The following is a 17,500-nucleotide window of genomic DNA, read 5'->3' on the forward strand; positions in this document are numbered from 1 at the left end:
TTAGATGTAAATATAAACGGAATACAATGATTTGCAAATCCTCTTCAACCCATATTCAATTGAATGCACTACAAAGACAAGATATTTGATGTTCAAACTCATAAACAAATAGTCATTAACTTTAGAATTTGATGCCAGCAACACGTGACAAAGAAGTTGGGAAAGGTGGCAATAAATACTGATAAAGTTGAAGAATGCTCATCAAACACTTATTTGGAACATCCCACAGGTGTGCAGGCTAATTGGGAACAGGTGGGTGCCATGATTGGATATAAAAACAGCTTCCCAAAAAATGCTCAGTCTTTCACAAGAAAGGATGGGGCGAGGTACACCCCTTTGTCCACAACTGCGTGAGCAAATAGTCAAACAGTTTAAGAACAACGTTTCTCAAAGTGAAATTGCAAGAAATTTAGGGAATTCAACATCTACGGTCCATAATATCATCAAAAGGTTCAGAGAATCTGGAGAAATCACTCCACGTAAGCGGCATGGCCAGAAACCAACATTGAATGACCGTGACCTTTGATCCCTCAGACGGCACTATATCAAAAACCGACATCAATCTCTAAAGGATATCACCACATGGGCTCAGGAACACTTCAGAAAACCACTGTCACTAAATACAGTTCGTCGCTACATCTGTAAGTGCAAGTTAAAGCTCTACTATGCAAAGCGAAAGCCATTTATCAACAACATCCAGAAACGCCGCCGGCTTCTCTGGGCCCGAGATCATCTAAGATGGACTCATGCAAAGTGGAAAAGTGTTCTGTGGTCTGACGAGTCCACATTCCAAATTGTTTTTGGAAATATTCGACATCATGTCATCCGGACTAAAGGGGAAAAGAACCATCCAGACTGTTATCGAAGCAAAGTTGAAAAGCCAGCATCTGTGATGGTATGGGGGTGCATTAGTGCCCAAGGCATGGGTAACTTACACATCTGTGAAGGCACCATTAATGCTGAAAGGTACATACAGGTTTTGGAACAACATATGCTGCCATCTAAGCGCCGTCTTTTTCATGGACGCCCCTGCTTATTTCAGCAACACAATGCCAAGCCACATTCAGCACATGTTCCAACAGCGTGGCTTCGTAAAAAAAGAGTGCGGGTACTTTCCTGGCCCGCCTGCAGTCCAGACCTGTCTCCCATCGAAAATGTGTGGCGCATTATGAAGCGCAAAATACGACAGCGGAGACCCCGGACTGTTGAACGACTGAAGCTCTACATAAAACAAGAATGGGAAATAATTCCACTTTCAAAGCTTCAACAATTAGTTTCCTCAGTTCCCAATCGTTTATTGAGTGTTGTTAAAAGGAAAGGCCATGTAACACAGTGGTGAACATGCCTTTTCCCAACTACTTTGGCACGTGTTGCAACCATGAAATTCTAAGTTGATTATTATTTGCAAAAAAAAGTTTATGAGTTTGAACATCAAATATCTTGTCTTTGTAGTGCATTCAACTGAATATGGGTTGAAAAGGATTTGCAAATCATTGTATTCCGTTTATATTTACATCTAACACAATTTCCCAACTCATATGGAAACGGGGTTTGTACAACAAGGCACATACAAAACCCCTTATTTTTTCAATATTTGATTCTCTAAATTGATTGATAAGCATATTTCTTCTTGTGTTACGTTTATCTTTATCCCATAGCCCCATTTTTACACATTTCACATTTTAGTGGCATTGATTTCTTTACCATTTTTCAGGAGATCCCACAAACTCTGGTCTGGTGGTATTAATGTCTTTGTCAGTATTGCTTTGAGGCATACCAGACAAAACTATGTGTAATGAAACATACACTCCCACAAAATGAGTTATGATGTTATTAAAGATGTCCATGTACCAATAAAACGTGCACCAGATCGCTGCATAATCAATCGATCACCGGCAGGGGCTTTCTACGCACCCCCAAGTTGCAGCTTTTAACAACATTTAAATGCACAAGTGAGCATGAATCTTTCCACCAACAAAGAGACACATTTATGTCCCAGAAGCTGTAATAAGTCAATGTTTTCAAAGTGTATGGATAAAATAAAACCCTATCTGTTAAGTAGCAGGATATTCTAGAAAAAGGAAGCTTTAAAACATAACGACGCAAAAGAGCATATCCTCGTTGGAAAAACCCCACAAAAGCATCAAACATCAAAACTTCATTTTTACAAATGTCTGTATATTATTTAGTGTTTCCCACAGATTGCCAATATACATATTCCCACACCCTGGATTGTAAATATTGTAAATAATTCAATGTATATACTCTGATGATGATTATCTTGTGTGATGACTGTAATTATGATGATAGTATATATCTTATAGTATATACCAGGGGTCGGCAACCCGCGGCTCCGGAGCCGCATGCGGCTCTTTGATCACTCTGATGCGGCTCGGCAGCTTACTTGCCGATCCCCCGATTTTCCCGGGAGACTTCTGAATTTCAATGCCTCTCGCAGAAAACTCCCGGGATTAATATTCTCCGATTTTCACCCTTTCGGTTATAATAAGGGCGTGTCATGTTGTTGCAGCTTTTGACACCCTCTACAACCAGTATTATCAGCGTGCCAGCCGAGACCCTTGTTATACCGTACGCGTTATGCATACTTGGTCAACAGCCACACAGGTTACACTGACGGTGAGCATATAAAACAACTTTAACACTATTACTAATAATGCGCCACACTTTGAACCAAAACCAAACAAGAATGACAAACACATTTCGGGAGAACATCTGCACCTTAACACAACATAAACACAACAGAACAAATACCCAGAATCCCATGCAGCCCTGACTCTTCCGGGCTACATTATACACCCCTGCTACCACCAAACCCCGCCCCCACCCCAACCCTGCTCCCTCACACATCAACCCCCCCCCCCCCTCCCCTCTCTGTGCGTCGGTTGAGGTGGGCGGGGTTTGGTAGCGGGGGTGTATAATGTAGCCCGGAAGAGTTAGGGCTGCATGGGATTCTGGGTATTTGTCCTGTTGTGTTTATGTTGTGTTACAGTGCAGATGTTCTCCCGAAATGTGTTTGTCATTCTTGTTTGGTGTGGGTTCACAATGTGGCGCATTACTAGTAAGAGTGTTAAAGTTTTTTTGTTGTTGTTTTTTTAATAATGCCACCGTCAGTGTAACCTGTGTGGTTGTTGACTAAGTATGCATTGCTGTCACCTACGTGAGCAAGCGGAATCCCCTTACAACGTGTGACTGATCATGCACGCTGGTTGTTGTGGATGCTATACGCTGCACCATCACGATGATCACAGCACGCATAATGCTGATAAGCGCCATTCGTATAAATTCCACGTGACGCACCATCATTCAAATTCCATATTAAGGTATGGGCAGCGAGTCTGAGAGTCAGACCCCTGGTTCATACATAGCACAAAGCAAAAAAATACTTTTTATACAGTGTTATTTCGTTTTAAATTTCAAAAAAAATTTTGTGGCTCCCATTGTTATCTTTACTTTGTGAAACTGGTCAAAATGGCTCTTTGACTGGTAAAGGTTGCCGACCCCTGGTATATACTGTATCATGAATCAATTTAAGTGGACCCCGACTTAAACAAGTTGAAAAACTTATTCGGGTGTTACCATTTAGTGGTCAATTGTACGGAATATGTACTTCACTAATAAAAGTCTCAATCAATCAAAAAAAACCTGTGGCGGTTGGAGTGTGACTAGCGATGTGGTGAGGGCGGAATGTCAATATGATGTCATCACATAATTTAGCACAGTGGTTCTAAACCTTTTTTCAGTGATGTACCCCCTGTGAATTTTTTTTTAATTCAAGTACCCCCTAATCAGAGCAAAGCATTTTTGGTTGAAAAAAAGAGATAAAGAAGTAAAATACAGCACTATGTCATCAGTTTCTGATTTATTAAATTGTGTAACAGTGCAAAATATTGCTCATTTGTAGTGGTCTTTCTTGAACTATTTGGAAAAAAAGATAGGTTTTAATTTATATTTATAAAGGATTTTTGAATTGTTACTATTTTTAGAATATTTTGAAAAAAATCTCACGTACCCCTTGGCATACCTTCAAGTACCCCCAGGGGTATGCGTACCCCCATTTGAGAACCACTGATTTAGCAAAATCAGTGATGATGCATTTTCCTTAAAAAGGCGAAATAAATATGTTTTGCATATATTTAAAAACAAGTCTGTGCATTTAGTAATTAGTATCTATATATTTTTTCATATATTATATCGTTTTGCTTTATTGTTTCATTGTTGCAGCCTATTTTTTATACTACAATGCAACACAGGCTACCCTTTGTACAACCCTAGTTGACTGACATATGGATATCAGGATATCATTCTGCCCTCTCTGGATGCTGGAATTTAGTTTGCCGAAAATGAACAACTTGAAATTCGAAGCAATGTATGGCGAGGATGGTGTTCTGCTGACCTCGACTGCGGATGTTGTGGATCGGTGGAGGGAATACTTCGAAGACCTCCTCAATCCCACCAACACGTCTTCCTATGAGGAAGCAGTGCCTGGGGAGTCTGTGGTGGGCTCTCCTATTTCTGGGGATGAGGTTGCTGAGGTAGTTAAAAATCTCCTTGGTGGCAAGGCCCCGGGGATAGATGAGATCCGCCCGGAGTTCTTTAAGGCTCTGGATGCTGTGGGGCTGTCTTGGTTGACCTGTTGATCTGCAGCATCACGTGGACATCGGGGGCGGTACCACTGGATTGGCAGACCGGGGTGGTGGTTCCTCTCTTTAAGAAGGGGAACCGGAGGGTGTGTTCTAACTATCGTGAGATCACACTCCTCAGCCTTCCCGGTAAGGTCTATTCAGGTGTACTGGAGAGGTGGCTACGCCGGATAGTCGAACCTCGGATTCAGGAGGAACAGTGTGGTTTTTGTCCTGGTCGTGGAACTGTGGACCAGCTCTATACTCTCGGCAGGGTCCTTGAGGGTGCATGGGAGTTTGCCCAACCAGTCTACACGTGTTTTGTGGACTTGGAGAAGGCATTCGACCGTGTCCCTCGGGAAGTCCTGTGGGGAGTGCTCAGAGAGTACGGGGTATCGGACTGTCTGATTGTGGCAGTCCGCTCCCTGTATGATCAGTGCCAGAGCTTGGTCCGCATTGCCGGTAGTAAGTCGGACACGTTTCCAGTGAGGGTTGGACTCCGCCATGGCTGCCCTTTGTCATCGATTCTGTTCATAACTTTTATGGACAGAATTGCTAGGCGCAGTCAAGGCATTGATGGTATCTGGTTTGGTGGCTGCAGGATTAGGTCTCTGCTTTTTGCAGATGATGTGGTCCCGATGGCTTCATCTGGCCAGGATCTTCAGCTCTCACTGGATCGGTTCGCAGCCGAGTGTGAAGCGACTGGGATGAGAATCAGCACCTCCAAGTCCGAGTCCATGGTTCTCGCCCGGGTTGGGGAGGAGATCTTGCCCCAAGTGGAGGAGTTCAAGTACCTCTGAGTCTTGTTCACGAGTGAGGGAAGAGTGGATCGGTGCGGCATCTTCAGTAATGCGGACGCTGTATCGATCCGTTGTGGTGAAGAAGGAGCTGAGCCGGAAGGCAAAGCTCTCAATTTACCGGTCGATCTACTTTCCCATCCTCACCTATGGTCATGAGCTTTGGGTTATGACCAAAAGGACAAGATCACGGGTACAAGCGGCAGAAATGGGTTTCCTCCGCCGGGTGGCGGGGCTCTCCCTTAGAGATGGGTGAGAAGCTCTGCCATCCGGGAGGAGCTCAAAGTAAAGCCGCTGCTCCTCCACATCGAGAGGAGCCAGATGAGGTGGTTCGGGCATCTGGTCAGGATGCCACCCGAACGCCTCCCTAGAGAGGTGTTTAGGGCACGTCCGACCGGTAGGAGGCCGCGGGGAAGACCCAGGACACGTTGGGAAGACTATGTCTCCCGGCTGGCCTGGGAACGCCTCGGGGTCCCACAGGAAGAGCTAGACGAAGTGGCTGGGGAGAGGGAAGTCTGGTCTTCCCTGATTAGGCTGCTGCCCCCGCGACCTGACCTCGGATAAGCGGAAGAAGATAGATGGATGGATGGATGGAACTTGAAATTGTTTACTAATAGTCTCCATAATTAAGTTTTAGTAAAACTAAGCACACCAAGGAAAGTACATTAACATATGAAGTGCACATACAGTACAGCCATACTTGCCAACCCTCCCAAATTTTCCGGGAGACTCCCCAATTTCAGTGCCTCTCCCGAAAATCTCCCGGGACAACCATTCTCCCGAATTTCTCCCGATTTCCAGCCGGATTTAAGGCGCGGACCTGAGTGAGGACAGCCTGTCGTCACGTCCAATTGGCCAACCAAAAAGTAACCACAGAACACTATACCGTATAGTGTTCTGTGGTTACTTTTTGGTTGGCAAACGGTTTACGTTGTATTCCGCACCCTGACGGCAAGTGTGGGAGTCGGTTCTGAAGTATGAAGCAAAGAGACGTAACTTCGTCAACTCGCCTGGTTATTGACTCCAACCCAGGATATTACACTGCCCATACCTTTGCTCCTTCAAAGGCTGTGCTACTGGCTGCAAAGCATTGCACTTTCAAATACAACAATGAGTAGAGAGGAGTGTTATGTGTAAATAAATTAACACTAAAATTCAAGTATTTATTTTATTTATATGTATATATATATAATTAAAAAATACATATATATGTTGAAAAAAAATAAATATATATATATATATATATATAGCAAGAATTCACTGAAAGTCAAGTATTTCTTTTTATTTAAATATATATGTAAGAAATACTTGAATTTCAGTGAATTCTAGCTATAAATATACTCCTATCCCCTTAACCCCCCCCCCCAAAAAAAATCTCCCGAATTTGGAGGTCTCAAGGTTGGCAAGTATGAGTACAGCCCCAAAACTTTGGACACACCTTCTCCTCATTCAATGCGTTTTCTTTATTTTCATGATCATTTACATTGTAGATTGTCACGGAAGGCATCAAAACTATGAATGAACACATGTGGAGTTATGTACTTAACCAAAAAAGGTGAAATAACTGAAAAAATGTTTTAATATTCTAGTTTCTTCAAAATAGCCACCCTTTGCTCTGATTACTGCTTTGCACACTCTTGGCATTCTCTCGATGAGCTTCAAGCACATCTGTGAAGTGAAAACTATTTCAGGGGACTACCTCTTGAAGCTCATAATGAGAATGCCAAAAGTGTGCGAAAAAGTAATCAGAGCAAAGCGTGGCTATTTTGAAGAAACTAGAATATAAAATATGTTTCCAGTTATTTTACCTTTTTTTGTTAAGTACATCATTCCACATGTGTTCATTCATAGTTTTGATGCCTTCAGTGACAATCTACAATGTAAATAGTCATGAAAATAAAGAAAACACATTAAATGAGAAGGTGTGTCCAAACTTTTGGCCTGTACTGTACATGTAGGAATCATGTTGAATCAACAATACATATTGGTATCAACTGAAAAAAAGCAATAGGATGTAGGCTACAGGATGTAAGTTGGCTCTAATGTTGCCAACTCAATGTTAACAGCTCGTTGACAGGCAAACTAAAATTAGCAGAGCGAACTTGTACAAACGTTTATTAAATTAGATTTCAACAGAACAAAATTGACATTAAATATTAAGTGTCATTCTACAAACCCCGTTTCCATATGAGTTGGGAAATTGTGTTAGATGTAAATATAAACGGAATACAATGATTTGCAAAACATTTTATAAATACTGATAAAGTTGAGGAATGCTCATCAAACACTTATTTGGAACATCCCACAGGTGAACAGGCAAATTAAGAACAGGTGGTTGCCATGATTGGGTATAAAAGTAGATTCCATGAAATGCTCAGTCTTTCACAAACAAGGATGGGGCGAGGGTCACCACTTTGTCAACAAATGCGTGAGCAAATTGTTGAACAGTTTAAGAAAAACCTTTCTCAACCAGCTATTGCAAGGAATTTAGGGATTTCACCATCTACGGTCCGTAATATCATCAAAGGGTTCAGAGAATCTGGAGAAATCACTGCACGTAAGCAGCTAAGCCCGAGACCTTTGATCCCTCAGGCTGTACTGCATCAACAAGCGACATCAGTGTGTAAAGGATATCACCACATGGGCTCAGGAACACTTCAGAAACCCACTGTCCGTAACTACAGTTGGTCGCTACATCTGTAAGTGCAAGTTAAAACTCTCTTATGCAAGGCGAAAACCGTTTATCAACAACACCCAGAAAACGCCGTTGACTTCGCTGGGCCTGAGCTCATCTAAGATGGACTGATACAAAGTGGAAAAGTGTTCTGTACTCTGACGAGTCCACATTTCAAATTGTTTTTGGAAACTGTGGACGTCGTGTCCTCTGGACCAAAGAGGAAAAGAACCATCCGGATTGTTATAGGCGCAAAGTTGAAAAGCCAGCATCTGTGATGGTATGGGGGTGTATTAGTGCCCAAGATATGGGTAACTTACACATCTGTGAAGGCGCCATTAATGCTGAACGATACATACAGGTTTTGGAGCAACATATGTTTCCATCCAAGCAACGTTACCATGGACGCCCCTGCTTATTTCAGCAAGACAATGCCAAGCTACGTGTTACATCAACGTGGCTTTATAGTAAAAGAGTGGGTACTAGACTGGTCTGCCTGTAGTCCAGACCTGTCGCCCATTGAAAATGTGTGGCGCATTATGAAGCCTAAAATACCACAACGGAGACCCCCGGACTGTTGAACAACTTAAGCTGTACATCAAGCAAGAATGGGAAAGAATTCCACCTGAGAAGCTTAAAAAATGTGTCTCCTCAGTTCCCAAACATTTACTGAGTGTTGTTAAAAGGAAAGGCCATGTAACACAGTGGTGAACATGCCCTTTCCCAACTACTTTGGCACGTGTTGCAGCCTTGAAATACTAAGTTAATTATTATTTGCAAAAAAAAATAAAGTTTATGAGTTTAAACATCAAATATCTTGTCTTTGTAGCATATTCAACTGAATATGGGTTGAAAATGATTTGCAAATCATTGTATTCCGTTTATATTTACATCTAACACAATTTCCCAACTCATATGGAAACGGGGTTTGTACTTACAGGCATATATATATTCACCAAACTCACTCGAAATAAATACTGATTGCTAATTTTGTACTCATCGAGTCTATTACTCCTGCAGCAACACACCTGCTGAATTAGTACGGAAGCCAGTTGCTCAAACCTCAAACTCTTAATGTGGTCGATGTTTTGTGAAACTAGATTGCAGTAGATGGAACCACGTGAGGTTAAGTGTTTACTTTACCGCAGTATCTTAAATTTACTTGTGGCGGCCGCCACCAGTAAACACTTATATCAGTCAGTGGCACAATCATCTGCTTCATGAAACTTTATTTAGTGAAGTAAGAATAACATCTTCCATATTCAACAACTTAGAATGTTGTTGTAGACCAGTGATGTAAAAAATGAAAGCGTCACTGAAGGAACTGACCATAAGGACTTCTAAATGTGAAGAGTTGCAAGGGAGCAATGAGACAATATATGGAAAAGTGGTGACTTTTACAAAGTCAGAAAAATCAGTTCAAGAGTTCTTTCAGAGATTTGCCTTCTTTTGGGAGAAGTTGATCTTGTCGCCCAAGCTCAAGGCCATCCCCTGATCTTTTGCTCTAATGCGTATGTCCGTTGACAGAATTCAAGATGATTCAAGATTCAAGATGCTCTATTGTTGTCCATTCTTTAACATGTACAAGACACATAAGAACTGAAATTTCATTTCCGGCACAGTCCCACTAAGAGCAGACATACGTTACAAGGGGACAAGACGGGACCGCCAACGGATCAGCCACTTACGGCGCTCCTTAAAAAAGGTGGGGAAAAAGGTGACATTGGGAAAAAATAATAAGTAAAAATATCAGTCTTAGGCTGGACCCTCATCAGTCTCAGGCTGGACCCTCGTCTAAGACTCAGGCCTCAGGTGGATGGGTTTCTCGATGCTGACATTAGCCAGGGCGTCTTCTCCAAAGATAGAACGAGCATAAAGGTTGGCAGCCATGAAACCGCAGAAACCGGTCAACGCCTTCTCTGGAGTCAGACACTTCATGTTTGTGGACTTGAGAATATGTTGCAGGTACTCGTTCAGATCAGTGATATTGGTATTTACAGTCACCTTGTTTTCACACTCAAATTCAGCCCACATTCGTCTGAATTCAGCATCTGTACTAGGGATGTCCCGATCCGATATTTGGATCGGATCGGCCGCCGATATTTGCAAAAAAAATGCGTATCGGCAAGGCATGGGAAAATGCCGATCCAGTTCCAGTTTAAAAAAAAACTCCGGTCCGTGTTTTCCAACACACCGATTGAAATAATACATTCCACTTTTCTGCTGCTCCCTAATTTCCGTTCCGCATTTTCCAGCACACCTTCAACACATCCACACAGGTCTGTGGAGTCTCACGCAGTTGCTTTTAGCTGCTGGCATTACACGACAGGCTCTTCTCACTCTTTCCTGTGTATCCCTCTCACAGACAGCGAGCGCACCTTCTTACACACGTCACATACTGTCACGTAATACGTCACATACGTATACGTCCTCTCCCAGCAGAGAGCGAGGTAGCAGCATGGCTAACGTTAGCTGTGATGCTAGCGCAGCCGCTAAGGTGCGCGCCTGCCCAAGCGTCCTCTGCGCATGGCAAATATATGCCACGCACAAAATCAAATAAAAAAATAAACGTATGACAATTTTCGACACACGGACACGACAGAGAAAACAGTTTTCGTCATCATTGTTCAAATATTGTAACGTCTGTCGAGACACTTAGCTCCATTCGGTGCCACACGTCCACACCATCGCCGAGGCAAACATTTCCACATCAACACCGTATGAAAAAAATAGTGATTTTTTTTAGTTGTGATTTCCTTCTCTGCATGAAAGTTTAAAAGTAGCATATATTAATGCAGTATGAAGAAGAATGTTTTAATGTAGACATGCAAGCCTTGAAAGAAAATTTTGAAAATCAAGACTACATTTCCTGCAAATGGGTGCATTTCTACCCTATATTTTAACTTTAGATTTATTCTCATATCAAACTCTTTTAGTTGTCTTTTTGACACTTACATCCGGCGCCCCCCTCCACACCCTGGATTATAAATGTAATGTAAATAATTAAATGTGATTATCTTGTGTGATGACTGTATTATGATGATAGTATATATCTGATAGTATATATCTGTATCATGAATCAATTTAAGTGTACCCCGATTTAAACAAGTTGAAAAACTTATTCGGGTGTTACCATTTAGTGGTCAATTGTACGGAATATGTACTTCCCTGTGCAACCTTCTAATAAAAGTCTCAATCAATCAATCAAAACACATAGAATCATCATACTGTTGTGATTATATGCATCAAGTGTTCATTCAAGGCTAAGGCAAAATATCGAGATATATATCGTGTATCGCAATATGGCCTTAAAATATCGCAATATTAAAAAAAGGCCATATCGCCCAGCCCTTGTTTCAATGATGCCATTTCTGTTTGTCATGTATAATTTTGTCTATTTTGTGTTTATCCTTGAATAAACAGGTCAGTTTCTTGTTACCAACCATTGTGTATTATTCAAACTCCCCTAATTCAGCTGGCTAGTTGTTATCAAGAGTACTAAAACCCTTTTCAACATGATTCTGACAACTAAGTAGGTTAAATAACTTTAAACTTTAATACATGCTCGGATAGGCCATTATCGGTCAGTATCGGTATCGGTCAGTATCGGTATCGGATCAGAAGTGCAAAAACAATATCGGTATCGGATCGGAAGTGCAAAAACCTGGATCGGGACATCCCTAATCTGTACAGGAGGCTGTCTCCTGTACAGATGCTGAATTCACTCCATAAACGAATCATAAACTATAAAAAGCACTGAGCCAGGCCCTATCTTCCAATAGTAAAGAATCCTTTATCCGGATCAACCCAACTTGTTCCTTAATGTGGCATTAATCAATGTTGACTATTTTCAACCAACTGTTTTCTTGAGAACACACCAGCTTTTTTTAAATGATGAAAAACACTATATTTTTTTAGATTTTACAGTTAATATTTTACCATAACATTTGAATCTTCATCATTGCTTCCTATCAATGTCTTTGTTACACTCCATATCCAGCTCACACAATTCAATGGCATTTAACTCTCGTCAGTCTGCAGCAACCCACTCAAAATGCACTCCCTTCTTCAAGGACTCAGCCCTTCTCTTCATTATTTTCATTTTTAAATACATCTACTCAGACATCTGTTCGTGTGTGGGAAACAAGTTGACTTAGTGTGAACAAGCCAGATATGTCCGCATAGCTTGGCTCCAAGTTCCCCAATTATACCCGCAAGTCCCGCCAACCTCACTCTTTCGACTTCCGTCTGCTCCAACATTTCACTCTCTCTTTGTGCTTGCTTCTATAAGAAGGTCATCTTCCATAAATTCAGGTTCAAAAAGTTAAGGTTGTGAATCCTCATTTGCCCAAAAATAGTCGTCTTTGTTATGTTATGTTATGTTATTTTCATTTATTATGCACCCCCCAAGTAGAGAAACAAAAAAACAGAAACAGAGACTGAGACACACAAAGGAATCTAAACTAAACATTTAAGACTCACAATAAACACATAATTCATAAGTCATCTGCGGTAAAGAGGTGAGTTTTAAGCTGTGCTCTAAAAGGGTCCAGAGTGGTGGCAGACTTGATCTTCAGAGGGAGCTTATTCCATAGCCTAGGTGCCATCACCTTTGTCACTAGGTTTGACTGTGGGACCTTCAGGGTCATCTGGTTGTCAGATCTAAGGCAACGACCAAGCCTGGAGCTGGTAGGTTGGTCCAGGAGATCTTTGATGTAAGCTGGGGCGAGACCATTGTTAACATTCGTTGTCTGTTAACATGATTACAACACATTTGCATTTGTTTCCAGAAGTAGGAACACACATTTGTTGCTGGAAGTCTTAAAGGCCTACTGAAATGTGATTTTCTTATTTAAACGGGGATAGCAGGTCCATTCTATGTGTCATACTTGATCATTTCGCGATATTGCCATATTTTTGCTGAAAGGATTTAGTAGAGAACATCGACGATAAAGTTCGCAACTTTTGGTCGCTGATAAAAAAGCCTTGCCTGTACCGGAAGTAGCAGACGAAATGCGTGTGACGTCACAGGTTGTGGAGCTCCTCACATCTGCACATTGTTTACAATCATGGCCACCAGCAGCGAGAGCGATTCGGACCGAGAAAGCGACGATTTCCCCATTAATTTGAGCGAGGATGAAAGATTTGTGGATGAGGAAAGTGAGAGTGAAGGACTAGAGGGCAGTGGGAGCGATTCAGATAGGGAAGATGCTGTGAGAGGCGGGTGGGACCTGATATTCAGCTGGGAATGACTAAAACAGTAAATAAACACAAGACATATATATACTCTATTAGCCACAACACAACCAGGCTTATATTTAATATGCCACAAATTAATCCCGCATAACAAACACCTCCCCCCTCCCGTCCATATAACCAGCCAATACAACTCAAACACCTGCACAACACACTCAATCCCACAGCCCAAAGTACCGTTCACCTCCCCAAAGTTCATACAGCACATATATTTCCCCAAAGTCCCCAAAGTTACGTACGTCACATGCACATAGCGGCACGCACGTACGTGCAAGCGATCAAATGTTTGGAAGCCGCAGCTGCGTACTCACGGTACCGCGTCTGCGTATCCACCTCAAAGTCCTCCTGGTAAGAGTCTCTGTTGTCCCAGTTCTCCACAAGCCAATGGTAAAGCTTGACTGTCATCTTTTGGGAATGTAAACAATGAAACACCGGCTGTGTTTGTGTTGCTGCAGCCGGCCGCAATACACCGCTTCCCACCTACAGCTTTCTTCTTTGCTGTCTCCATTGTTCATTGAACAAATTGCAAAAGATTCACCAACACAGATGTCCAGAATACTGTGGAATTTTGCGATGAAAACAGACGACTTAATAGCTGGCCACCATGCAGTCCCAAAATGTCCTCTACAATCCGTGACGTCACGCGCAGGCATCATCATACCGAAACGTTTTCAGCAGGATATTTCGGCGCGAAATTTAAAATTGCACTTTAGTGAGCTAACCCGGCCGTATTGGCATGTGTTGCAATGTTAAGATTTCATCATTGATGTATAAACTATCAGACTACGTGGTCGGTAGTAGTGGGTTTCAGTAGGCCTTTAAGAGTGCTGCTATGGAGATGGAAATAAATGTGCTAGGGAAATACGTTTTAATAATGCATGAAATGACCAAAACAGGGTAAATATTGACTGTGGATTGAACCTTCGGGTTGGGCCAAAACTCCTCTAAAAAAAAAAATCAATGACCATCTCCTTGGTCTCTTGGTGTTCAGCCTCAGGTTGTTTTGGTGCATCACCCTGCCAGCTTATTTATTTCCTCTCTGTAGACTGTTTCATCACCCCCCGTGATTAGGCCCACCACCGTGGTGTCGTCGGCAAACTTGATGATGGTGTTCGAGGGATGAATGTGGACACAGACATACGTATAAAAGGCGTACAGCAGGGGGTTCAACATGCAGCACAGAGGGGAGCCAGTGCTGAGTGAAAGAGTAGAGAAGCAAAGTTGACCCAACAACCTGAAGTCGGTTGGTGAGAAAGTTTTTTATCCATTTTGGGTAGACACAGGAACCTCCGTTTCTCCACCAGGATGTCGAGAATAATGATATTGAACATGAAGCTGCAGTCAACGAACAGCATCCTGACATCGGTATTAGGGAGTTCCAAATGTTCCACAGCAGAGTGAAGAGCAGTGGTGATGGCGTCCTCTGTGGAACGGTTTAGCCAGTAGGCAAACTGGTGTGGATCTAAGTTCTGGGGCAGGCAGATTTTGATATATAGGAGAACAAGCCTTTCAAAGCACTTCATATCCACAGACGTCAGTGCCACTGGTCGGTAGTTATTCAAGCATTTAATGGCTGTCCTCTTTGGGGCTGGGATGGAAGTGGGTACCTTGAGACAGACTGGGACTTTGGCTAGTGCTAGGGATGAATTAAATATCCCTGTCAGTACACCATGCCAAGTAAGCCATGCAGCCCAGCGGCTTTGGGCAGGTTTATAGCCTTCAATGCCCACCTCATCTGGTGTTGATGGGGTGAGTGGCTAAGGACTAGAGGGTGGGAGGGGCATCTGGGGTGTGGCTAGTCTGAATGAGTTAAAGGGGCAATTAAGTGATAGAGTTCCTCTGCTAGCATAACTTCCGTTTTTTTGGCTACCGATGAGTTACTTTTGTAGATTGTCAGGTGTTGGATGTCTTGCCATACCTGCCGTGAGTCTTTGTTGTCTAGATGCACCTCCACTTTTCTCCTATACGTCACTTTCGCAGCCTTGAGGCCTCTCCTGAGGTCAGATCTAGTCCTGCTGTATTGCTCTCTGTCCCCTGAGTGAAATGAAGAGTTTCAGGCCCTCTTGACCTCTGAGGTCATCCATAGTTTTTGATTAGGATAGACCCTGCTCCGCTTATTCCCAGTGACAGTGTCTGTACAGTTTCTGATATAACCATAAGCATCTGTCCTCAACTGTAGCTCCAGATGGTCGAACACTGACCATGCCTTAGTCTGGAAGGAGTGCGGCAGTCTTAACAGTCCTGGTCATAGGTTTGCTCCTCTTCTGGGGTTTGGTGTAGGCAGGAGGAGGAACAAGGAGCATGGAGAGGTGGTCAGACGTCCTCAAGTGAGGGAGAGGAACAGTCTCGTAGGCTGGCTTCAGATCAAAATAAACCCAGTCCAAGGTATTTTTACTTCGAGTCGCGCACTGTATGTATTGCACAAATCTGGGGAAAGCACATTCTTCAAGCAGGCTTTGTTAAAGTCTCCAGCCACAACAAAGGCTCCTTCTGAATAGGCCTGCATCTGGTTGTTGATAGCATCATGTAGTAGGGAGAGGGCTTGGGATGGGGTGGTATAAAAACAACTGTTAGAATTACATTTCTGCAAAAACATTCCGCAGAAATCAATGGTAAACTTTTACAACTGTGCCATCAGCAGTGTCCTCACTTACGGCTATTTAGTGTGGTTTGCTAACAGGCCCTCGAGCGAGTGGTTAAAGGGGCGGGGGAAATTACAAGGACGATACTTCCAGAGATGAGTGCCATGTACACAACTCGCTGCCTAAAGCGAGTATACAACATCCTGAAGGACAGATACCACCCAGCACATGGCCTCTTCAACCTGCTACCCTCTGGAAGGAGGTATAGAACGATTTGCGCCAGGACCACCAGAATGTCTCACAGTCTGTATCCCCAGGCTGTGAGACTGCTAAATGAACAGCCTGCCCCTTTGCTGCCCCGGACCATCTTATTACCTCACTCTTCACCACCTCAATAATTGTGCTCTGGACATTGCATTGCTGCAACATCAACGTAACACCCATCAGACATCTGACTGTTCCAACCCCCACGTCCCTCTTATCGCGATCTTCTTGATAATGCTAAAATGTAAACTATTGTCAACCTGCACTTCAATGCAGTTTCTATGCCGCTGGACAAAGCTCAAACAAAATCTCGTTGACATGTATGACTTAAGTGTTATTATGACAATGACAATAAAGGAATTGATTGATTGATTGATACAGCAGTGACCTCACTGTGTGCGTAAAAGGGACTGCAAATGACTAAGATGGCCTTTAGATCCGTACAGCAGTGGGTGTAGATAATGTTTTAGTTCGTACTCCAGCTGCGTCCTGTTAGCTGGACAGCTATGTCAGGGATAAACCGGTGTAGCCACGATTCTGTGATATTCGCACAGCCGTCCCGAAGTCTGTTGTTGCTAGCCAACCATTGTTTCAGTTTGTCTGTTTTGTGGACAATAGATCTGCCGTTAGTTCAGAAGATGCTTTCGGGTTTTCGCGCTAGCCGTGCTCGCAGGCTGATTTGTGAGTATGTTGTTATGCAGGATTAGAAAAAGAACTACTATTACTACTATTGCTTAAAATTTTAATGTTTGTTTTCCAGCAAAAGAGCCACACAAAATCTAGCTCTTGTTTGAAATATAAATGAGACCTTGATAAAAATGTTTGTCAGTAAATACTATTTTGGCATGTAGCCTAACACCATTGCCCAGACTCTCAACCTTGCAAACAGTCTCATTGCTATTTCCACAGCCAGCATATGCAAATATGCAGTGCTTTTTAACCGAATGACTGACTATTATCTAAGATCTAAATGTGTGACTTAGGGTAATGAACTATGCAGACTTTTTAAAAAGCTGTGGTCATTATTTCCTTTCATTAAACATTGGCTGTGAAACAGTACTGTTATACATAACCGGCTGAGAGGTAATGTACCGCACACATTATTGACCACTACAGTTAATGCACTACATTTAATTCATTTGCACACATTCATTTGAGCAAAATGAGATTAGTGTCATGCACACAGGCTATCTATCTATCTATTTATCCATCTATATATATGTATATGTATCTATATATATATATATATATATATGTGTGTGTGTGTGTGTGTGTGTGTGGGTGTGT

General features: G+C 42.5%; 1 protein-coding gene across 4 annotated transcripts in view; it reads right to left on the reverse strand.

Annotated features, from left to right (window-relative positions):
• The window catches only part of LOC133616388 (carboxyl-terminal PDZ ligand of neuronal nitric oxide synthase protein-like), a 365,792-nt gene that overhangs the window by 167,792 nt on the left and 180,500 nt on the right, over window positions 1-17,500 (reverse strand). The gene's annotated exons all lie outside the window — the stretch shown is intronic.

Source organism: Nerophis lumbriciformis, linkage group LG14 (genome assembly GCF_033978685.3).
Source record: "Nerophis lumbriciformis linkage group LG14, RoL_Nlum_v2.1, whole genome shotgun sequence".
Lineage (NCBI taxonomy): Eukaryota > Metazoa > Chordata > Actinopteri > Syngnathiformes > Syngnathidae > Nerophis > Nerophis lumbriciformis.